Source organism: Mustela erminea, chromosome 11, assembly GCF_009829155.1.
Source record: "Mustela erminea isolate mMusErm1 chromosome 11, mMusErm1.Pri, whole genome shotgun sequence".
NCBI classification, from domain to species: Eukaryota; Metazoa; Chordata; class Mammalia; order Carnivora; family Mustelidae; genus Mustela; species Mustela erminea.
In genome coordinates, this window is record NC_045624.1 from 48,625,450 (window position 1) to 48,649,841 (window position 24,392).

The window sequence follows — 24,392 nt, forward strand, 5'->3', positions numbered from 1 at the left end:
CCATTGTGGTTTTCATTTGCATTTCCCTCATGATTAATGACGCTGAGCACCTTTTCATGTACCTATCGGCCATTAGGGCATCTTCTTTGGAAAAATGTCTATTTAGATCCTCTGTCCATTTTTAATTGGATTGTTGTTTTACTGCGACTGAATTGTAATGAGTTCCTTATATATTTTGGATATTAACCCCTTATCAGATATATGGTTTGTAAATATCTTTTCCCATTCATTAGGTTGCCTTTTCATTTTGTTGATGGTTTCCTTTGCTGTGCAGAATTTAGTTAGTTGGATGTAGTTCTGCTTATTCTTCCTTTTGTGGCTTTGCTTTTTGGTGTCATACCCAAAAAATCATTGCCAAAACCAGCGATAAGGAACTTTCCACCTATCTTATCTTCTAGGAGTTTTATGGTTTCAGGTCTTACATTCAAGTCTTTAATCCATTTTGAAGTAATTTTTGTGTGTGGTATTGACCTCCATTTTTGTCTGGTTGACCTAAACCTTAACTGCTGAAATCATTCCTGATTTTACCAGGCAGAGGAATTTCTCAAGAATTATAAATGTATAATTTCTTGTCCAAATTAGGATATTTGTGAGAGTGAAAAGGGGTGTTATTGATTATTAAACTTGGACAATAGATAATAGCTTGGGCTGTCCCAAGCAAACCAAGATATATGGTTACCTTAGTGTGAGAACATAATTCTCCTTGGTTCTCTGAAGTTCTGCATGTCTTATGAACATTGCCATTGCCAGTCTTTTGTTCAGGACTGCTTTTTCAAGATTGTCAGTATGGCAAACAACCTCAGATGAGGGTATCTCTCTCTGGAGTAGAAAGAAAAGATTGAGAGTTCTAAATTTAGCGTTCCTCTTCTTTAGCACATTCTACTCTGTGTGCAGGTGTCTCCTGGCCCTTCTTGTGTAATCTTGTGGGAATTGGGACTTGAAGAACTGGCTCAAGAAAATGATCTTCTCGTTACTGCTTTTTCTGTGTGTAATAAACTGTCCTTTGTCTTTAATCGAGGAGTCTTGTGTCTACTGCTAACCTCCATGAAATTGTGGCATGCTGACTTGTTTGTTTGCTAATAGGGTAAGTTTCAAACCCTTCACATTTATTGCCAGACTGTTTTAATGAGTCAGATTAACTATGTAATTACTATAATGAATAATTAAGTTATTAAAAGTAAATTATAATTTTATCTCAATGTACCATTTAATTATTTAGTTTTATTGTAAATTGATTTCTTAAAACTTTATAGCCTATTTTGAACTCAAAATGATAGAATTCTTTTTCCTAACATAATGATCCACACTTTTAGGGAATATATGTTTTTTTTTTTTCTGGTGTGAACATGGTTAGATTTATTATTTTTATAAACAGCTGTGTTGAGATTTAATTCATATACCATGCAATTCACCTATTTACAGTGTAAAGTTCAGTAGTGTTTAGTCCAAGAAGCATGTAACTTGGTATAATAAGAAGCATGTAATAAGATGTGCCAAATTCCAAATTTCCCTTTCTTCTATCCTAACTTAGCCCATTTTTTTTTTTTTATTTTTTTTACACCTTTTGAACGTTCCTTAACCTTTTTAAAGTATTTCAGGAGTGCGACACTCTTACAGGCCATAGAATTTTAAGGTGGCAGATAATTGGAAAGAGATATACAATGCACCCTAATGATAACATTTAGCACTTAGGGAAAGCTTTAAGAACACCAGTTGATTTGCACAGTACCTCCCGTGAAGCAGTAAGTAGCACTTTCTCTACTTTCATAGTGAGAAAATGTACCGACAGAAGCTAGTTGGTTTTCCTGCTATTAAAGCTAGTGAGATCTGAACACAAATTAATCTCTCCTGTATTCAAAGTTCTGAAACTGGCCCATTCATGATATTTTATTTGAGAGTCCTTGGAAAAGGTATATTTTTTAGACTATGTGTCTTGCATGCATTCATAATATGTATTTGTTTTGCAAAGCATATTATTGAATTTCCCTTATCTACAAGATAGAAATCCTTTTATTGACCAAATGCTTTGAATTAAATAATCTTTCATAGCAATCACAAAAATTATTGTCCTAAGCAGTAGACCTGTGTGACAAACTATTTTAATCATAAGAAAATGAGTTGGGGTCAAATATTAGTTTGTGTTAGTTTAAGGATAAGTAGTTAATGTTACTATTTTATTCCTTTTTTTTTTCCCCCTTTTTAAAGTAAGCTACACATGTACACCAATGCAGGGCTTGAATTCATGACCCTGAAATCAGGAGTTGGATGCTTAACCAACTGAGCCACCCAGGGACCTCTATTTTACTTATAGCTAAGTTTAATATGCTGAAATATTGGAACTTTCCATATCAAAATAATGCAAAGCTCATTTACTATCAGTTTGATTTCTAAATAAATAATTTCTGAATTATCTGTTTTGGAGTGGTAATGAATTGTGCTAAACTATTTCTCTCTCTATCTGATTCTCCTTGCATTCATGAGAATGTCTTATTGAAAGAAGATATGAAATTGTGACTAGAAAAAAGCCAAAGGACTTTGAAGAGTGTGCCCTTGACCTCAAGTCCTTCCACATATAAACTAAGCTAATTAGCTGCAGTGCTGTTGCAGTATGGTACAACTTGGCAATTGCTTCTCAGTAAGTCAATTATGTTATTGTGTCACTGGTTTAACATTTATTGTGCATTTATTATGTGCAGGCAATGTACTAGATACTGAAAGTAGGAAGTAAAAGAAACAAACTTCATGTTCTTGGGGCACCTGTGTGGCTCAGTGGGTTAAGCCTCTGCCTTCGGCCCAGGTCATGATCCCAGGGTCCTGGGATCGGGCCCCGCATTGGACTCTCTGCTCAACAGGGAGCCTGCTTCTGCCTCTCTCTCTGCCTGCCTCTTTGTCTACTTGTGATCTCTTTCTCTGTGTCAAATAAATAAACAAAATCTTAAAAAAAAAAAAGAAACATACTTCTTATTCTTGAAAGAACTAGGTGATTGTCTATAGCTAGCAAGTAATTTCGAAATTCCTTAGTTGTGAATCAAAATATAAGACTTCATCCACTAACCATATTTTTATATAAAAACTTATATATTTTTGTATAAAAACTTTTAAAAGGTTCCAATGCATATTCATGGACCAAATAGCCAGTGTTCCCTAGGAATGAGCAACCTTGTCAGCTCATTACTGTTTCTCCTATTAGTGCACTGGGACATGTATGTGCCAAGGAAGTGGTGTGTTTTGACAGAAAGGAGCTGGTCTAGCTTCATGGCATTTTGTTTCTTCTTAAAGTAACATCACTAGCAGCTCTTATCTTCGACCCGATTTGGGCATTTAATAAGGCATTTGGATCAGTTAGATGTGAGTGGACAAATTCAATCAAAAAGCATATTAATATGCACCTGGGTGGCTCAGTTGGTTGAATGTCTGTCTTCGGCTCAGATCATGATCCCAGGGTGCTAGGATTGAGCCCCACAGTGACCTCCCTGCTAGTGTAGAGCCTCCTTCTCCATCTCTTGCTCCCCCTGCTTGTTCGTGCACCTTCTCTCTTGCCCTCAGATAAATAAGTAAAATCTTAAAAAAGCAGAAAAAAAGAAGTACATATTAGATTAACTTGGGAAAGAACAATGACAATGGTCAATAGAACAGTTCTTAATTCAAGTGTTCTAAATGGAAGATTTAGGCTTGGAAGAAACTCAAGGTTTTGACCTCCTTTCTTTCTCAGTAAAAACTGCTTTCTGTGTAAGTTAAATCAGTATACATGTTACTAGAAAGAGAATGGGAATTACAAACTTCTCTAAGAGAAGTGCTTTAAAAAATACATGAAAAATACCTGAAAATGAGAAACAAATATTTTGAATTTTGTATTTAAGGTAACATAAATTGCTTATGTTCAAAAGGTGACTTTATGGATTTCTGACCAAATGAAAGGAAACACTTTCTTTTTCTTCCTTAAAAATTTCTTTTTCCTGGGCGCCTGGGTGGCTCAGTGGGTTAAGCCGCTGCCTTCGTCTCGGGTCATGATCTCAGGGTCCTGGAATTGAGTCCCGCATCGGGCTCTCTGCTCAGCGGGGATCCTGCTTCCTCCTCTCTCTCTGCCTACTTGTGATCTCTCTCTGTCAAATAAATAAATAAAATCTTTAAAAAAAAAATTTTTTTTCCTGGTAGGAAACGTTCAGTAGCCTGAAGTACAGCTGAAAAATTTGTTAACCTTAGCATCTGATGGTGACCTAGAAAAGTACTTAAACTTGCTGAAACATGGGCAAAGATGATTCTCGCAAACAAAACAATTTTATTTAAGAAGGATAAGATTCAGAAGTAAAAGGAAAAGTTAGCTCCAGATTCTGAAATAAGCTAAAGATAACATCAGCGTTTATGACTCACCTATAGAGCTAGAAGACAGGTCTACAGTGGTTGACAACATATTTGAATAGCAAAAGGGGAAGGAGTGACTTTTTGTATTCACTGGTTAAAGTTATTGGGTTTGTTTTGAGTACAGGCAGAACAGATCTGGTTAATTTTTTCTTGTTTGTCTAACAAGCTGTTTGCAGTATAACATAGCCTAATTTAATTGGTTTATTTACATTTAAAAAAATGACCAATCCCAATGCCTATATATACAATAATGAAGTAATAGAATCTAAGGATGTAATATTTATAACTTTTATGTAGCTATTTTATGCAGTTTATATACCTTTTAAACTACTGTTCAAAGTTGATTTTACTTTTTCTTTTCAAAGTGATATGTACTTATGCAATATTTAGAAAATAAAATTTAGAAAATAAAACAAGAAATAAAAACACTCAGTAAACATTTACTCTCAAATAGCCATAATTAGTATTTTCGTATACTTCCTTCTCATCAATTTTTTTGGTGAGTAGATGTTTCCTTTTTATATACTTGTCAAATTAGATGTATAATTTTGGTATTCATTTTTTAAAACAGTTCACATATTTTATTATTTTTTAAGATTTTATGTTATTTATTTGAGAGAGCACGAGCATGTACACTTGAGAGCAGGAGGGGCAGAAGAGGAGGGAGGGAGAAAATCCCAGGCTGATTTCATCTTGTGTTTGAGCCCCACTCAGGGCTCAATCTCAGGACCCTGAGATCATGACCTAAGCTGAAACTAAGAGTTTCAGATACTTAATCAACTGAGCGACCCAGACTCCTTATCTATATATTTTTAAAGTAACCTCTACACCCAACATGGTCCTGAAATTCACTACCTCAAGATCAAGAGCTACATGCTCTACTGGCTGAGCCTGCCAAGTGCCCCTCTTTAATACCACATTTTAAACATTTCTCATGTTGTTGGCTATTGTATCATCTTTTAAAATAATTTTCATGATTTAAAAATGGTATATAATGTTTTATTGAGATATTGTGCAGCAATTTATTCAGCCATTTTATTTTATTGGGTATTAAAATTATTTCAATTTTTTTTTACCATAGTAAATAATATTTGAACAGTGTTTTAAAAATTATTCTATGTGGGGGCATCTGGGTGGCTCAGTCAGTTAAGCATCTGCCTTCGGCTCAGTCATGATCCCAGGGCCTGGGATAGAGACTCACATCAGGCTGGGTGGGAAGCCTGCTTCTCCCCTGTGGTAGTGGTGGGGGGCGGGTCGCTCTCTTGCTCTCAAATAAATAAATAAAATCTTTAAAAAACTTTTAAATTATTCTGTGTTCACAGTTTTTCCTTGAGATTTATATCTAAAAGTATAATTAGTGAGTAGGAAAAAAAATGAAAAAAATTAAAGCTCTTGATAAATATTATCAAATTGCTTCCCAAAGAATATATAGCACTTAAAAAAATACTTTCACATTTATTAACTAACTGGATGGCATAGCAAACTACAGTTAGGAAGGACAGATATTGTTATGCACATTTGCTAGATGAGGAAATTGAGGTACATAAAGTGTGAATGTCTCAGCCAAATTCATCTACATGATCATTAACTGAGTTTGAACTGGGTGTTATGGGAAATACAAAATGAAGAAACTCAAAATTGAGTTGAAGAGATAGATGTAGATGCCAATAACTTTAAAACAAAGTGATATGGGAACAGCTGCAGAAGATGTTAGAAGGGCAGTGAATGAATGCCCAGAGTATGGACTTGCACTTGGTTGTGCAAGGCTGGAAAGAATATTCATGAGGCATGGTGTAGAGATAAGGGGGAGATGGAAAGTTGAGGCAGGGTATTCCAGACAGGGCAACCAAACAGATGAGGAGAGACTGCAAGAGGTGATATTTAAAGAATTATTTTTAGGGGCACCTGGGTGGCTCAGTCATTAAGCATCTGCCTTCAGTTCAGGTCATGATCTCAGGGTCCTGGGATCGAGCCCAGCATCGGGCTTCCTGCTCAGTGGGAAGCCTGCTTCTCCTTTTCCCCCTTGCCTTGCTCTGTTCCCTCTCTTGCTGTGTCTATCTCTGTCAAATAAATAAATAAAATCTTAAAAAAAAAAGAATAATTTTTAGCAAAATAAGCAATGACTTTTTTGTTTTAAATATACTTACTCTCGGGGTGTCTGGGTGGCTCAGACACCTGCCTTCGACTCAGGTCGTGATCTCAGGATCCTAGGATTGAGCGCCGCATCAGGCTGTCTGTTCAGTGGGGAGCCGGCTTCCCCCTCTCTCTCTGCCTGCCTCTCTGCCTGCTTGTGATCTCTCTGTCAAATGAATAAATAAAATCTTAAAAATATATATACATATTTCTTCTTAGGCTCTATTAAGAGGATGTTGCTAAAAATATTATTTTACCTTATCCTGTTGTTGGCTTTTAGTCAAGCACAAAGTGTTAATATGTGATGATATCTTATTTTTAAAATTTATTTATTTATTATCATAAGATACCTAGGAATAAACCTAACCAAAGAGGTAATGGATCTGTACTCTGAAAGCTATAAAATAATTATGAAAGAAACTGAGGAGACACAAAGAAATGGAAAAACATTCCATGCTCATGGATTAGAAGAACAAATATTAAAATATTATTAAAATGTCTATGCCACCCAGAGAAATATACACATTCTGTGAAATTCCTATCAAAATATGTCAACAGAGCTGGAATAAATAATCTTAAAATTTGTGTGGAACTGTGAAAGACCCAGAATAGCCAGAGAAAAGATGAAAAGGAAAACCAAAGCTGGTGGCATCACAATTCTGGACTTCAAGGTATATTACAAACCTGTAATCATCAAGATAGTATGATACTGGTAGAAAAACAGACACGCAGATCAATGGAACAGAATAGAGAACCCAGGAATGGACCCTCAACTCTATCGTCAACTAATCTTCAATAAAGCAGAAAAGAATATCCAATGGAAAAAAGTTTCTTCAACAAATGATGTTGGGAAAATTGGATAGCTGTGTGTAGAAGAATGAAACTGGACCATTTTCTTTCACTATATATAAAGATAAACTCAAAATAAATGAAGTACCTAAATGAGAGACAGGAATCCATCAAAATCTTTGAGGAGAACATATGTAGCCACCTTTGAACTCGGCTGCAGCAAGTTCTTGCTAGACTTGTCTCCAAAGGCAAGGGAAACAAAAGCAAAAATGAACTATTGGGACTTCATCAAGATAAAAAGCTTTTGTACAGCAAAGGAAACAATAGACAAAACCAAAAGAAAACCTACAGAATGGGAGAAGATATTTGCAAATGTCTTAACAGAGAAAGGGCTAGTATCCAAGATTTATAAAAAAAGTATCAAACTCAACACCCAAAAACCAAATAATCCAATTAAGAAATGGGCAGAAGACATGAACAGACATTTTTCCAAAGAAGTCATACAAATGTCCAATAGACACATGAAAAAACGCTCAATATCACTTGGCATCAGGGAAATACAAATAAAAACCACCATCTCACACCTGTCAGAATGGCTAAAATTAACAAGTCAGGAAACAACAAACATTGGAGAGGATTCAGAGAGAGGGGAACCCTCTTACACTTACAGCCACTCTTGAAAACAGTGTGGAGGTTCCTCAAGAAGTTGAAAATAGAGCTATCCTATGACCCAGGAATTGCACTACTAGGTATTTACCCTAAAGATAATAGATGTAGTGATCCGAAGGAGCACCTGTACCCCCGTGTTTATAGCAGCAGTGTCCACAACAGCCAAACAATGGGAAGAGCCCAGATGTCCATTGACAGATAAATGGATAAAGAGGATGTGGTGTATATTCACAATGGTATATTATTTGGCCATCAAAAATTGAAATCTTACCATTTACAATGACCTGGATGGAACTAGAGGGTATTATGCTAAATGAATTAAGTTAATCAGAGAAAGACAATTATCATATGATTTCACTCATATGTAGAATTTAAGAAACAGAACAGATGATCATAGGGGAAGTGAGGGAAAATAAAAAAAGATGAAGTCAGAGAGGGAGATAAACCATAAGAGACAGTTAATCTCAAGAAACAAACTGAGGGTTGCTGGAGGGAACGGGGGTGAGAGGATGGGGTGGCTGGGTGATGGACACTGGGGGGGGGCCAATGACATGTTGAGCGCTGGGTGTTATATGCAACTGAAGACTAACTGAACTCTACCTCCGAAACTAATGATATACTGTATGTTATTTCATTAAATTTAAATAAAATAAAAACTTGAAAGTTATTTATTATTGAAATATAATTGGTATACAATGCTATTTTAATTTCAGGTGTAGACCATACTGATTTGACAATTCTGTACAATACTTGGTTCTCCCCACGATAAGTACGGTCACCATCTTGCACTATGCAACACTATTATACTATTATTGACATATTCCCTATGCCACACCTCTCATTTCTGTGACATTTATTTCATAACTGGAAGTTTGTATCTCTTAATCTCCTTCTTATCCTCCCACTAACCTTCTCCTGACAACCATCAGTTTGTTCTCTGTAGTTAAGCGTCTGTTTTTTGTTTGTTTGTTTATTTGTTCTGTCTCTTATGTGGAATATGTCTTTCTCTGTCTTATTTCACTTAGCATAATACCTTCTGGGTCCATCCTTGTTGTCATAAATGGCCAGATCTCGCTTTTCCTTTTTGTGGTTAAGTAATATTCCATCGTGTTTATATACGACATCCTCTTTATCCATTCATCCATTGAGGGACTTTGTTGCTTCCCTATCTTGGCTCTTTTTCCCCCTTTTTTTTTGAGAGAGTGTGAGAGAGAGAGAGCTGGGAGAGGGGCAGAGAGTAAATCTTTTTTTTTCTTTAGTTTAATAACATTTTTAAATATTTCTTTTTAATTTTTAATTTCTTGATTTTTAAATTTTTTTCTTTTAACTTTTAAAATTTCTTTTCAGTGTTCCAAAGAAAGTGTATCTTAAGCAGGCTCCAAGCTCAGCACAGAGCCTGACGTGGGGCTTGACCTCATGACCCTGAGATCATGACCCAAGCTGAAGTCGGGAATGGGTGCCCAGCCAACTGAGCCACCCAGGCGCCCCTATCTGGGCTCTTATAAACAGGGCTGCAGTAAGCATAGGAGTGCCTATATCTTTTCAAATTAGTGTTTTTGTTTTCTTGGGTAAAGACCCAGTAGTGGAATTATTGGATCATGTGGCTATATCATTTGCAAATACCTTCTCCCATTCATAAGGTTGCCTTTATGTTTTGTTGATGGTTTCCTTTGCACTGCAAGAGTTTTTATTTTGGTGTAGTCCCAATAGTTTATTTTTGTTTGTGTTTTCCTTGCCTGAGGAGACATATCTATAAATACATTGCTAAGGCCAATGTCCAAGAGATTGTTGCATGTGTTTTCCTTCAGGAGTTTTATGGTTTCTTGGATTAAAGATACATTTAGGTCTTTAATCTATTTTAAGTTTATTGTTGTATATGGTGTAAGAAAGTGCTCCTGTTTTATTCTTTGCATGTAGCTGTCCAGTTTTCCCAACACCATTTATTGAAAAAACTATCTTTTCTCCGTTGTATATATTTGCCTCCTTTGTCATTGAATAATTGAGCATGTAAGCATGGGCTTGTTTCTGGGAGATACTTTTCTTTAAAAATAAATATCTCAAGATTGCTTTTATCATGTTTATTAATTGACACCTAAGCATGGTGCTCAAATACTGGGCTATTTTGGCTAGTGGATGGCCAACTCATATGTTTTGAGCCACCTAAAGACTTTTCTGGAGGGACCTGAAAGGCAGACAATCACTAGTACAGTGTGTGTTCACAGCAGCTCCAGGCCTAACAAGCACTGTCAGGCGGCAGGGTCTTTCAGCTGTTCGTTTTGCTGAAGGCAGATAATTTATGCTGTATCCCACAGCACAGATCAAGTACGTAAAACCAGAGAGGAATGTTAATGGAAAATGTTACAAATTCTTAAAGTGACAGAGTTTTAAATATTTAACTGATTTAAAGAGGTTGTAATATTATCAGATAATGTGAAAATTTGAAAGTATTTAAAGATAAATGAAAGAACTTTGTAAGAGTGAATGCATGCAGTGTATTTGATTTAAAACATAAGGCAGAGTCTGCCACATAGTAGGCATTCAGAAATGTTTCTTGACTTAATAAAGGAATGGGTATGTTTATGTTTTTTGATGTGCTTAATATACATTTTTATTTTTATTTATTTTTTAAAATTACAGTTTAATATACAGTGTTATATTAGTTTCAGGTATACAATATAGTGATTCAGCACTTCCATATATCACTCGGTGCTCATCACAACTGCTTAATATACATTTTAAAATTTTGCTACTACTGAACCGGCAAACTTTTAAATATGTAGAGTGAGTTATTATTAAGGCTGATACATCGAAGAGCAAATGTGTTGCTTTATTTTTGCTAGAATTTTTGAGACATTTGCCTTATTGCTTTTATGTCAATGAGTTAATTATAAAATACAATACAATACAATACACAAATATGGCAGAATATTAACCATAGCTCTCAAGGACAATTCAAATTTTTTAATTACCTCAGATGTATTTTCTGCTTACTTTAGTTAAACCACAATAATGAGAACCAGATTATATGGTAGACCAATCTAAAAGTATTCTGATCCCTGGGTAACTTACTTCCTAGGAACCATTAATACATTGTCTTAGAAGGGAAAATTCTTTCTGATGAGAGCAAGAACTGATTCCAATATTTTGGGGTGCCTGGATGACTCAGTTGGTTAAGTGTCCTACTCTTGATCTCAGCTCAGGTCTTGATCTCAGGGTTGTGGGTTCAAGTTCCATGTTGGGCATGGAGCCTACCTAAGAAAAATAAACAAAACAAAAAAACAATGGAGATATCTGATAGACAGTATATTTTGCTTTCTCTACTCAGAGGTGGATTCTAAATGTAATTAACAAACAACACTCTTTTTTTGCAGTGAAGAAAACAATAATAGCTATCAATTATTAAGCACTTTTCATGGGTTAGGGATTGTACCAAGAGTTGTAATAAGATATGTGCAGCCTCATTTTATCCTCCCTCCAACATTATGAGGTAGACACTATTATTATCACCCTCATTTTACAAATGGGGAACAGAAGCATAAAGTTTATGTTGCTTGTGTGACGTCACAGAGTTAGGGAGAGGTGAAGCGGGGATCCAAATCTAGTTCTGATTCCAGGTATTTAGTAACTGGGGTTTGCTGCCTCTTCAAACAGGTGTTCAACGTGTTATCTACAATAGCTCATGAAGCAGAGACACTTGAAACTTTCCTCTGTTGCCAGTGAGCATGCAAGTTCTGCTCTTACATTTGATGCTGCAGGAAAGTTTTCACTCTTTTACTCTGACTTCCTAGGCCTGTGGAATGAAGGTAGGCTAAAAAACTTGCCTTTTGAAACAATGCCATAATAGTGAACATTTACTGGCTGCCTTCTGTGTGCTTTTTTAAAAAGATTTTATTTATTTATTTATTTATTTATTTATTTATTTATTTACTTATTTATCAGAGAGAGAGAGAGAGAGAGAACACAAGCAGGGGGAGCAGCACAAGGAGAAGCAGGCTCCCCACTGAACAAGGAGCCCCATGTGGGGCTTGATCCCAGGACCCAATCCCAGGACCCTGGGATCATGACCTGAGCTGTGGGCAGATGCTTAACCAACTGACAAGGCACTTTTTTTTTTTTTTTTTTTTAGATTTTATTTATTTATTTGACAGAGATCACAAGTAGGCAGAGAGGCAGGCAGAGAGGGAAGGGAATCAGGCTCCCTGCTGAGCAGAGAGCCCGATGCAGGGCTCAATCCCAGGACCCTGAGACCATGACCTGAGCTGAAGGCAGGTGCTTAACCCACTGAGCCACCCAGGCGCCCCAACAAGGCACTTTCTAATTGCTGTATAAACATTATTTTATTTAATCGTTGCAGCAGTATCCTAAGGAGGGTACTATCATTGGCCCCCATTTTATAGATCAGGAAACTGAAGCTTAGCAAAGTTAAGTACATTACCGATGGTGAGCAACTCACAATCACAGAAGTTAAGTCCAGAAGCAGAGGAGTTGGGATTTGAACCCATGTGGTTTGACCAACAATCAGCTTTTACTTACCTGCCTCACTCTACTGCTTTCCTAAATCACAAGCAGTGGGCCTGTCTCAGAACAGGTTCAGACACCACTTCCCCTCCCCCGTGAAGCATGCCTCACGCTGCCATTCCTGGTCCAAGTGAGAAGGTTGCAAGAGGCAGGAGCCCATAGAACATTGCTCTGAGCTCTATCAGGCCTCCACATGTTGGAATGTTCTATATGGATTTTTTATTTTCTCATGGCTAGAACATTGACACCCTTCACAGTTCCCCTGAGGGAGGACAAACTTTTTTCTGACATGTGAGCCTCTCTCTCTTTGCAGTTGGAGGGTGTGGACTGCATCTGTCTTGGGCAGCTTCTTCTCTCTCTCTCTCTCTCTCTCTCTCTCAGCTTACCAGCTGAAATGCCCCAAGCGCTTGCCTGCTTCTTTCGTTTTCCCCACTATTTCCCACAGGTTTTTTTTTTTTTTCTTCCAAAGGTAAAACATAGATCTTTCTGTTTTATGTTACACCAGCTGTCTGGTTTGCCCCCTTCACCTCCTACCACCAATTGGAGCAAATGGAAAGGAACACATTTGCTAAAATGGGACTGACCCAGGCGGCCCACCCCTGATGGCTCAGTGGGTACCCTCTGCAGGGGAGACAGTGTGAGTTTTTGTAATCTTGCTACTCACCCTGGGAGGTCTTTTAAGGGCTGGGGACTTAGGGATGTTTTTCTATGAGGCCTTCTTTTTTTTTCTTTTTCCTCCACCTAGGTTTGATCTTGCATTCCACTGCTAAATAAGATAACACACTAATATCCGCTATGGAACTTTACAGTTTACAAACTTCTTTTTTATTCAGTCTCTCATTTAACCTTTACAACCACCCAGTGGTAAGTATTATTCACACACTGAGGAATGAGAAAACTGGTTGGAGAGATTAAGTTGTTTGTTCAAGATCATGAAGCCCAAGATCTTTTGCCAGGAATCTCTGGTCCTTTGTACTATATGATGTTACAGTAGCTTTTTTTTTTTTTTTTTGGTCATAGTAACTTTTAAGAAGCATGATCATCAAGTTGAGTGAAACCCAGAGAGATGCTTTGTACCGTGGAAAGTCTTTGTAGTGGAGAGCATTTTGGAATGTGGAGGTCAGCACAGTGCCCAGGCCTTAGCAGGTGTTCAGAAAATTGCTGCACTAAGCTAGTCAGACATTGTCACTAACTTGCAGTATGCAGTTTAGCTTCAGGCAACCTTTTTAACCTCCTTTGCCCCTTTATTCTTTATCTGCCCTGACAGTCTCAGAGGGTTATTGTCGGCATCAAATAAGATGAATATATAGCTTTACAGAGGGATATAGAAATGTTAAGAATTACCTTTATGCCACTATTTAAAATCTGAATTTCTCTGGCAAACTCCATACTTTGCATTTCCTTTATGAGTACCTTTCTTTGGGATGATCTTGTCTCAGAAGCTCTGTGGGAGTATTTTAGTGACTAATTGCATATTTCTTTCAAAAAGAAATAAAGAAGGAAAGGAGAGGGAAAAAAAAAAAAGAACAAGGCTTAACAGGAAGGGTATTAGTCCAGGGAGGCAGCACTTTTAAATAAAGATAAACAACAAGACAGTTAAGAGCAGGTAAAATAGCAAACATTACACAGTTCTTAGTGTGAGTTGGGCCATGTTTTCCACGCTTCTTGGGTATTAATTAATCCTCACTGTGACCTTTTGAGCACTGTCCAGATGACGAAATAAGGACTTAAATAATGTGCGCAGATTGTGCATCCACTCAATGATAGGGCAGGTATTGGAGCTGGTCAGTTGGTCAGGGCTCAGGCCCTCATGCTTCACCTTCTGCCTTTGGAATCAGAGGTACGGAAACAGCACATGGGATGTCTTTTGTAAATTTAGGAAGGAGCGTTCGATCCTGCTATAACTTAATTCCTCTTCAAAATACTTTTGCTCACTTTTAAAAGACAGATGCAAATTGGTAAAGGCATAGGACTTGTAAATAAATAGTAATTTGGAGGTCTTTTAGTCTGTTCTTCAACCAGAATCAGTTGTAGCTTCTTTCACTGATACTTTTCTAAATTTTATTTCTCTGTTTCCTGAACTTATTCTTATGCCTTAACTTAGTCTCTCCACCAAACTAGAGTGCCAGGAGCCTAACCATGAGACTTTCTTAGTATTTACTCTTTTTTTTTTTTTGCTTCCTTGCATCAAATAAAGCTGCTATTTCTTTTTAAATGTTTAAATAGTCAATATAATAATATAGTTCAGAAATAAATGAAAAAATGTAAGAAGGTATAACGTGAAAATTGTCCTTCCCACTCTCCTGTCCTTCCTCATGCCTGTTTTCCACACACTTAACTCCAATAATCAGTGTTAAGTTTTCAGCATATCTTTTCAGAGTTTCTTATGAATGCAGAAGCACCTTTGAATGTTTTTCAACCTTTTTAATGGAAAGGTAATACTATTTTTATCTTCCTTCTTTACTTAATATGTCTTGGAAATCTTTACATGTTAGTACTTAAAGGACATCTTTATTTCCTTCCTTCCTGCTTTCCTTTCCCCCTTCCTTCCTTCTTTTCTTTTTTCTTTCTTTTTAAAATACTACATAGCAATTCTTCTTCTGGAGTACCGGAATGTATTTGATGGACTTTTGAGTTGTTTCAAAGCTATCATTTTAAATGCCTTAGTGAGGGAACATGGGGACACAGGTAAAGTGAGGACCAGAAAATCTAGAAAATCTCCAGATAAGAAGTTGTGACCTGGGAGGCAGAAATAAAGAAGTTCTGGCTCTGCACTGTGCTGAAGCACAGCTGGAGTGCCAGAGGCTTGCATTCTGACTGCACCTGTCCTAGTTGGAGCAAGAAGGAAAACAGTCAGTTCTTGTGAGGCTTCAATACACCTGAGTTTGGTTTGCTGCAAAGTCTCAAGGTGAGGACAGATTGACAGCTGGTGTATGAGCTGCCCAAAGGTAAACTCCTGTAATAAAGAAATTGATAGCATGATAGATCGAGGTGAGATAAGGACTACTATGCACAGGTGAAGTTCTTTCAACAGGCTGCTACCAATTTCCTAACTTGCAGTAGAAAAAAAAAATTGGTTCAACAGCTCTATTCTTAAAACTTTAAGTGAGCTCTGACACCTTATCAAAGAGCAAGAGAGAAGATTTATCTTTTTATCTTGGACACATGTCAAATGAAAACCTCAGTAAAGGATAAAGTATTTAATATATAAATGACTTATCTTAAACATATAGTATTTAGCAGTTTATTAAAGGCTTATTTGAATGACAAGATCAAGAAGCAGTTTAATCTTAAGCTTTCTAAGATTGGTAATTATATATGTGGGATTTTATGTCATACTTTTGATATGGACCCATGGTTTTCTCTCTGTTAAAAAATAAGGAATAGTTGCAAGATGATATAACAGAGTATCATTATAGTTAAAAAAATGAAATATAGGGGTGCCTGGGTGGCTCAATAGTTAAGCAGTTGCCTTTGGCTCAGGTCATGATCCCAGGGTCCTGGGATTGAGTGCTGCATCAGGCTCCCTTTTCAGGGGGGAGTCTGCTTCTCCCTCTGCCCCTACCCCTGCTCATGCTTGTGTGCACGCCCTCTCTCTGTCTTGTGGGTGTGCACGTGCAAAAATAAATAAATAAAATCTTTAAAAAAAATGAAACATAACTGAAATATGCAACTATGTAATTTGTATCAGTGTTACACAAACACTGTGTTATAGATTGATAGTGAAATGGAAGATACTTTTAATTTATTATTACTGCAGAGAATATCGTGATTTTCATGGTTAAGGAAGAAACCTTAGTATTACTATTGATGTTCAGATGTACACCCAAAGATTGTTCATTTATTCTTTTCTTTTCTTTTTTCTTTTCCCCTTTTTTTCTTTTCTTTCCTTCCTTCTACCCTTCCTTCCCTTTCCTTCCTTCCTTCAATCCTTCCTGCCTTCCTTCCTACCTTCTGTTTATTCTCTTTTTTAAGGGGCCAGATGAAAGGAGACAGAAATGTCAAAGAAATATCAGTTTCATTTTTATAAATATTTGTCCCGAGTGAGGATGATAATAAGGAAGATTTAAAAAAAAAAAAAGAACCTTAAGTATCAAGACTTAAATAAAATAAGATTTCTCTAAATTTGATTTTCTATAGTAACCTTTTCAAGAAGTGCATTCTATGGATATAATTATTGTATTAGGAATAGCAAGGTTCAGGGATGCTTATGTGGCTCAGGTTAAGTGTCTACCTTTGGTTCAGGCCATGATCCTAGGGTCCTGGGATCGAGTCCCACATCAGGCTCCTTGCTCAGTGGGGAGCCTGGTCCTTCCTCTGCCTGCAGTTCCCCCTGCTTTTGCTCTCTCCCTCTCCCTCTCCCCCATCTCTCTCTCTGACAAATAAATAAAATCTTAAAAAAAAAAAAGAAAGAAAAAGAAATAGCAAGTTTCTTTAACATTTGGGGTTAATTAAATTATAAGGAAATTATCAGGACTCATATTGTGTTCTTTGTTACTTTGGGGAATTTTTCTGAGGTTCACTGAGGAGAACATTTTTAAACTCTAAATAACTGTGAAATATAAGTAACTCTGGAAGGAAAAACAAATTGAGTAACTTGTTTTCTTATCTGTGAAGATTAATAAGATAAAAAAATATCAATTAACCAAAACAACTTTTTTCTTTTTAAAAATTTGACCAATAATCTTGGAAAAATTTTATTTTAAGTTCAGTTTAATAATCTTATGCTTTTGAAAAATATTTTTTTGAAGATTTAAAGGTTACAATTTCAGAATCATCACCAAATATCTTGCTTTTTTTATGTGTGTGTTAAGAAATAATAGTTTTATTCAAGAGTTTTCACAGTTGAGTATTTATTCTATCGATACTTTACTGATTGATCAGTTTATTATATATAGTTCAAACTACTGAGCAAAAAAGTAGTTCCCTCAGATGCAAAAATACAGCATCACCTAAGGTAAAGACAGATTTCCACAATGAACAGCTCTCCATATGGCTGGGAGGTAGTCGATTTTCAGTGTAAACTTCAAAACGTACAAAAATAAGGTTTTCATCTTATTTCATTCTCCATACTTTCAGTATGATTGCAAACCCAGAAGCTTAACTAATAATGGTCGTCTGTAATTGGGAATCAGTTCCTGGTCTTGAAAAGAATGTGGCTGTCTATTTACACAGGGCACACTCTACTCTGTGTATTGTATAGACATGAAAACAGCAACCAGGAACATTAAACAGTTAATATAAGGGGGTTCTTTTTTTTTTTTTTTAAGAAGTTTCTGCATTTAGTAGTGTGCTAGGAGAATTTTAACTTATTAAATAAAATATATTCTAAGTGAACCTAAAAATTACATTTCATAAACTTAAAAATACTTTTTTTTTAGGTATAATACATCAATTAGATCTTCAAATAGAAAACTAAAACCGTATATAAAGTAGTATTTCTCGGGGCGCCTGGATGGCTCAGTGAGTTAAGCCACTGCCTTTGGCTCAGGTCATGATCCCAGAGTCCTGGGATCCAGCCCCGCATCAGGCTCTCTGCTCGGCAGGGAGCCTGCTTCCTCCCTCTCTCTCTGCCTGCCTCTCTGCCTCCTTGTGATCTCTGTCTGTCAAATAAGTAAATAAAATCTTAAAAAAAAAATTTTAAAAAAGTATTTCTCACCTTGCAATAAGAAGCCTTACGTCATTATTTTTCAAAAGGGTCAGAAAAACTATTTCAAATCCACTGAAACTAACTTATAGCTTAGATAGTCTCACTGAAGTTATTTATTCAGTGATTCACTAATACTGCAAAACAAGCTTTCTTCTAGGGACACAGTAGTTTTTTTATGCTAACTGGGTAAGAACTGGACATATGAAAAAAGAAAGAAGAACCAATGAATTTTCTAGCATGAATCCTAAGTTGCTGCTGCTTCTTTTTTTTAATATATATTTAAGTAATTTCTATACTCAAGGTAGGGCTCAAACTCACAACCCCGAAGTTAAGAACAGCATGCTATACCAACTCAGTCAGCCAGAGATCCATAGGTTGCTTATTCTTGCACGCCAAAATTTTAAATCCATGATGAAATAAATCAAGTTATGTCTTCCTCAGCAGTCCACTTGGACACTGACTTATTTTCCTCATCTATAATCTCGCAGTTCAGTTTTTCTGAAGGTATGAACTTGGGTCTTTAGTATGATTATTGTATCGTAGTCATGTTAAAAAAATAAAGTCCTTTTCTTTTAGAGAACCAAATTGAAGTATTAAGGGATAAAATACTAAGATCTGGAATTGCCTTCAAAGTAAATTAGTGTTGAAAGGGAAGTAGTGGCATATAAATGAAATAAGACTGGTTCGGTTTCTTTTATCAAAGTTGGGTGATGGAGATGTGGATAACCTTATACTATTTTCTCTAATTTTGTATGGTTTAAATTTCCATTGCAAATAGTTAAAACAGAATCTCTTGCGGTATCGTTAACAATTCAGATTCCAGGATTCCACCCAAGATCTCCTGAGTGAGAGTCTCAGGGGCGAGACGGTAGACAAGACATGTTACGTAGCCCGCTTGCGCTCACTGAAGGTTGCGGGCTGCTGACACAAGGTTACTTTGTGCGTCCAGTTCAGTGTATTCACGCCAACCACGCATGCATTTCCCGTTTTCCACACAGGAACCCATTTCTTTCTTTTCTTTCTTTCCCTTTCTTTCTTTCTTTCTTTCTTTTTTTCTTTCTTTCTTTCTTTCTTTCAATATGGTTATTTTTTTTTAAAGATTTTATTTATTAATTTGACAGGGATCACAAGTAGGCAGAGAGGCAGGCAGAGAGATAGCAGGAAGCAGGCTCCCTGGGGAGCAGAGAGCCCAACGCGGGGCTCGATTGGAGGACCCTGAGATCATGACCTGACCCAAAGGCAGAGGCTTTAACCCACTGAACTACCCAGGTGTCGCACATGAGCCCATTTCAATTCACAGCATATAATCGCAAATTAAAGCAATTACTGTATTTGGATAATTGACACTTTAAAATTTGGTTTCAAAGACTTTATAAAGTGAAATAAAATAAAACCAGAATACATCTGTTTTCAACTGAACTAAATATTCAGGCAAATAGGTTAGCTTTCTTTCACTTCAGCTGAGGATGGATTATTTTTATGATGTCTAGTGTTCCTTCTCTTACCAGGGCATTAACATCCTATCCCAGACACCTACTTGCTCTTCACAGTAGTTCCTTGCTTTTTCTCAAATCTAACATGTTACTTGGCACCGCTAAGATTTTTTATATGGGGTTCTCTTCGACTGAAACATTCCTCAATCCTCTCTCTTGATTTCTGTACATTCTACCCGACCCAGTTGCCAAGGTTGTGTCCTACACGAGAAAGCCTTTACTGTATGTATAAGGCAGATGAGGGACTATTCTTTGTGGTTTCACAGTCTGTTCTATAACATAGTCCTATAATGCTAAACACACTGGCAAGCCACTTTGCCCTTCATTTTAAGGCTCTAGTTCCTTGCCCTCTTCTCTCTCCTTCACTGGACCATACATTTCTGTTGGTTAAGGATTGTGTTTGGTTTAGAATTGTATCTGCACTGCTGAGCACTGTGCCTGATATGTGGGAAATACTTACTGAATAACTATTCGGTGAACAACTGAATGAGTCAGAAAATATCTTGGCACTGTTTTCTAATGTGCCGAAGAATCCTGGGAAGTGTTATAGCCATACAGATCTGGAAAAAAAAGTTCCCCAGAAGGAAGCAAAGATTGCACCAAGAATTTTTCTCTTGGATACAACAATGTTTATATAATCACCTTGCTTCTGTGCTTAGGTTTTTGCATATGTACTTATTAATTTGCCATAATTAAATTCTATCCCTTGGCCCCAATTTTTCGTGAAAAACTTCAAACATAGGAGTCAAAAGAACTATATAGTATACCCATACATCTACCACCTGGATTCTATAATTAAAACACGGTGTTCAAAAAATCTTAGTGAAGTTTTAAGCTTTAATAATTTCAGAGGTATACATGCTAAACATTTATAAGAGCATCATGTAAACATTTATTTCGATATTTATTTGATAAATATTTAATATTTTGTGAATTTTAATATTTTAATTTCATTTTCTTTTGCATCTTCAGAAGCCCTGAAAGAAAAAGTTAAAATTAAAAATTTATAAGTCAGGGATGCTTGGGTGGCTCAGATGGTTAAGCATCTGCCTTCGGCTCAGGTCATGATACCAGGGTCCTGGGATTGAGCCCCACATTGGGTGGAGAGTCTGCTTCTCCCTCTCCCTCTGCCACCCCCCACTCCTGCTTGTGCTCTCTCTCTCTCTCAAATGAATAAATAGAATGTCTAAAAACATTTAAAAAATATAAGTCAAAATTGATAAAGCTAAACCTGTCTAAAATGTGAATAATTAAACTTTTAAATGATAAAAATTTATAGCACTGAATCTTAAAGCTTGAAACTACACTAAGGACATGATCAATAGAGTGAAAAGACAACACATGGAATGGGGGAGAAAATATTTGTAATAGAATATATGAAGAATTCCTACAACTTGACAACAGCAACAAAACAATTAAAAATGGGCCAAACAAAAAACAAACAGCAACAAAACAATTAAAAATGGGCCAAAGACTTGGATATTTCTCTGAAGAAGTTATGCAAATGACCAATAAGCACATGAAGAAATGCTCAACATCATCAATCATTAAGGAAATGCAAATCAAATTCACACTTATTTGGATTTTTTAAAAAAATATTTTATTTATTTATTTGACAGAAAGAGATCACAAGTAGGCAGAGAGAGATGGAAAAGCAGGCTCCCCATGGGGCAGAGAGCCCCACGCAGGGCTCGATCCCAGGACCCTGAGATCATGAACCGAGCTAAAGGCAGAGGCTTAACCCATTGAGTCACCCAGGCGCCCCTGGATGGTTTTTATAAAAGCAGAAGCAAAAAAAAAAAAAAACAAAAAAAAAACCCTAAATAACAAATCTTGATGAGGTTTTGAAAAAAAATGGAATCCTTGTGCCTTGCTGGTAGAAATGTAAAATGGTGTTGCCACTGTGGACAACACTGTGGCATTGCCAAAAAAATTAAACATAGAATTTCTGTATGATTCAGGATTCTACTTCTGAGATTCAAATAGTTATTTATACACCCATGTTCATAGCAGTTCTTCATAATAGCCAAAAGGTGGCAGCTACTCAAATGTCCACTGAGAGATGAATGGATAAACCGAGGGTGGTGTTTACGTACAATAGAATATTATTTAGCCTTAAAAAGGAATGATATTTTGACATATGCTACACAATGTGGATGAACCTTGAAAGATTATGTTGGCTGAAATAAGCCAGTCACACCATAAAAGGACAAATACTATAGGATTCCACTTATATGAGGTACACAGAGTTAATTCATAGAGACAGCAGCTGGAATGGTGGTTGCCAGGGGCTGGGTGGGTAGGGAGGACAGAAGAGTTGCTGGGTAAGGGATAGCTTCAGTTTGGGAGATGAAAAGAGTTCTAGAGATGAATGGTGGTGCAGGCTGCACAGCACTGTCAAAGTACTTAATTCCACTGAACTGTGCACTTGACAATGGTTAAAATGGTAAGTTTTATGTTAGATATTTTTACCACAATAAAAAGTGCTGAAATGTTGAGCAAATATTCATAATTGACTAAAACAAATTTATTTGTTAAAATATGAAAAGATGGGGAGGGGTGCCTGGCAGGCTCATTCGGTGGAGCAGGTGACTCTTGATTTTGGGATTGTAAGTTTGAGCCCCACGTTGGGCATAGAGATTGCTTTAAAAAATAATAAAAGAAGTGGAAAGACTCAATTTTTAAAGCAAATTAAAAGAGAAAAATATATTGCTTCCTCTCAAGGAAGACATTGCACCAGAAATGAAATTGTCAAATAACTGAGTCAGACAACAGTTTGGTTTAACCAGTGACCATTTGCTATGGTGAAATTAATATCAAAAGAAACTAATGGGGGAAAATTGCTGACTCTGGTAAATTTTTCCCATATATTCCCATTAACCTGTTCCCTTTCTTTTTCATTTTTAAAAATTTCTTTTTTGTCAGTTCAAATGTATTCAGATATAAATAGCTTGTCCATGCATGCAAATAACATAGGACTTTCCCCAAAGGTAGAATTTGTGCATATGGTAATTTAGAGAGATGAAAAAGAGACAATTTAGCTCCTTTGTGTAAATTGCCATGACTACCATGGATATGCTTCCTGGAATTAGGGACAGATAAGATTGAGATTTTTATGAAATCCCTAGATTTGGCCTTATTGATTTTCAAGCTTTCTCTGAAAGGATCCACAATTAGGTTTATTATGTAGCCTAATTGGAGAACAGTTAACAAAAACCCCATAAAATCTCATATAAGTCTTTGTTTAGTGTGCACTAATTGTTATAATAGTGATGGGCTGAATGGAAAACAAATTTGGGCATTATAAAGATATGGATTGATAATGTTTGAGCTTTCTAAAAATTAAAGATGCAGAAGACCAGAATGCAAATCATGTATATGGATACTTTTAGTGTTGAGTGCAACATAGAATAAACATTGCTTTAGAGATCATTGTCGTATTTCCTTAAGCTTCAAAACAAATTGATAGAATGTGATACACTTCCTGTCACAGGCAGCGGCAGGAAATAGTTTATACTGCTTGGGCTTCCAAAAAGATGAGAAGAGTACCAAAAGATTAATGATTAACTCAGCCTTAAGGTTTAAATGTTGCCCCTTTCCTGAGTTATTTTTTACCAAGCCCCATCACCAAGTTAAAAAAAGAAAAAAATCAGGCTTTTATGGAGAAGAGATTGAAGAAGGGGAATTGGGAGAGAACTCTTTTAAATAGAGGTGATGGGAAGAGGGGAAATATGCTTTCCTGCCAGTGAAGATCCAAAGGTAATTAATTCAAATTTTATAGAGTTTTATCTATTTCAAAAATGCGTTTAAATTAGGTTTTTTTTTTAAAGATTTTATTTATTTATTTGACCGAGAGAAACACAGCGAGAGAGGGAACAAGCAAAGGGAGTGGGAGAGAGAAAAGCAGGCTTCCCACTGAGCGGAGAGCCCGATGTGGGGCTTGATCCCAGGACCCTGGCAGCATGACCTGAAGTGAAGGCAGACGCCTAACCACTGAACGACCCAGGCCCCCTGAAATTAGTTTTTAATGTATATTTGAAAACTGAGCTCTATTCCCTTTGTTTTTATGTGTTTTTGAATTGATCTGCCACCTGCCTTGGGTGTAGGACACACGAAACTACTTGGGTTGTCATATGTCTAGTAGGCTTCCATCTTGAATCAAGGGTCAAGACATTTTCTTGCCTCAAAGAGAAACCTTTGTGATTTTATTCCCATCTTTCCCCCTGGGCATCAAAACAAAAATTTGAAGTCAACATTCCTTTTAAGTGATAAGGCTCTTTAAGAAGTACTGCTGTTGTGGCAGTATATGTATATACTAGCACACAAAATAAAACACACAGACACACATATATGGAATTTTAAAAAGACTCACTGTTTAAAAACAAAATCTGAAATAATATGTCCATCTAGATTTTATTTGGAATTACTCACTATAGTCCTCTTTCCTTTATGGGCTACGGTCCCTGAATGTGCTGAACCCTCCTCAGAGAGCACAGTGGAAAACTCCTGTGAGTGTCACTGCTCCTGTTATTGATGTTGATGACAGAGTCTTCTAATTCTAACCCCTGCTGAGTCTTTAGAAACCTGGTAGATTGTTAACATGGTTAGCAGGAGTTCATGAACTCTGCTCTGTATAAATGCAAAATCCTGAGAACTTTGATATGGAACTGGTGCTCAAAAATTTCTCTTCATATTCCTTGAAATGTTTTAATAGTTTATGTTTTAAAAGGATAAATTTATAGAATCTTGTGTTTCAACACTATAGTTTCTACTGTATA

At 36.5% G+C, this 24,392-nt stretch overlaps 1 long non-coding RNA gene across 1 annotated transcript; it reads left to right on the plus strand.

Annotated features, from left to right (window-relative positions):
* Positions 1 to 253: 253 nt before the first annotated feature.
* On the plus strand, positions 254 to 11,772 carry LOC116569357. The gene is made up of 3 exons (XR_004276994.1): positions 254 to 1,084; positions 2,482 to 2,635; positions 11,605 to 11,772. It is a non-coding gene; the product is annotated as an uncharacterized LOC116569357 (long non-coding RNA).
* Positions 11,773 to 24,392: the final 12,620 nt, after the last annotated feature.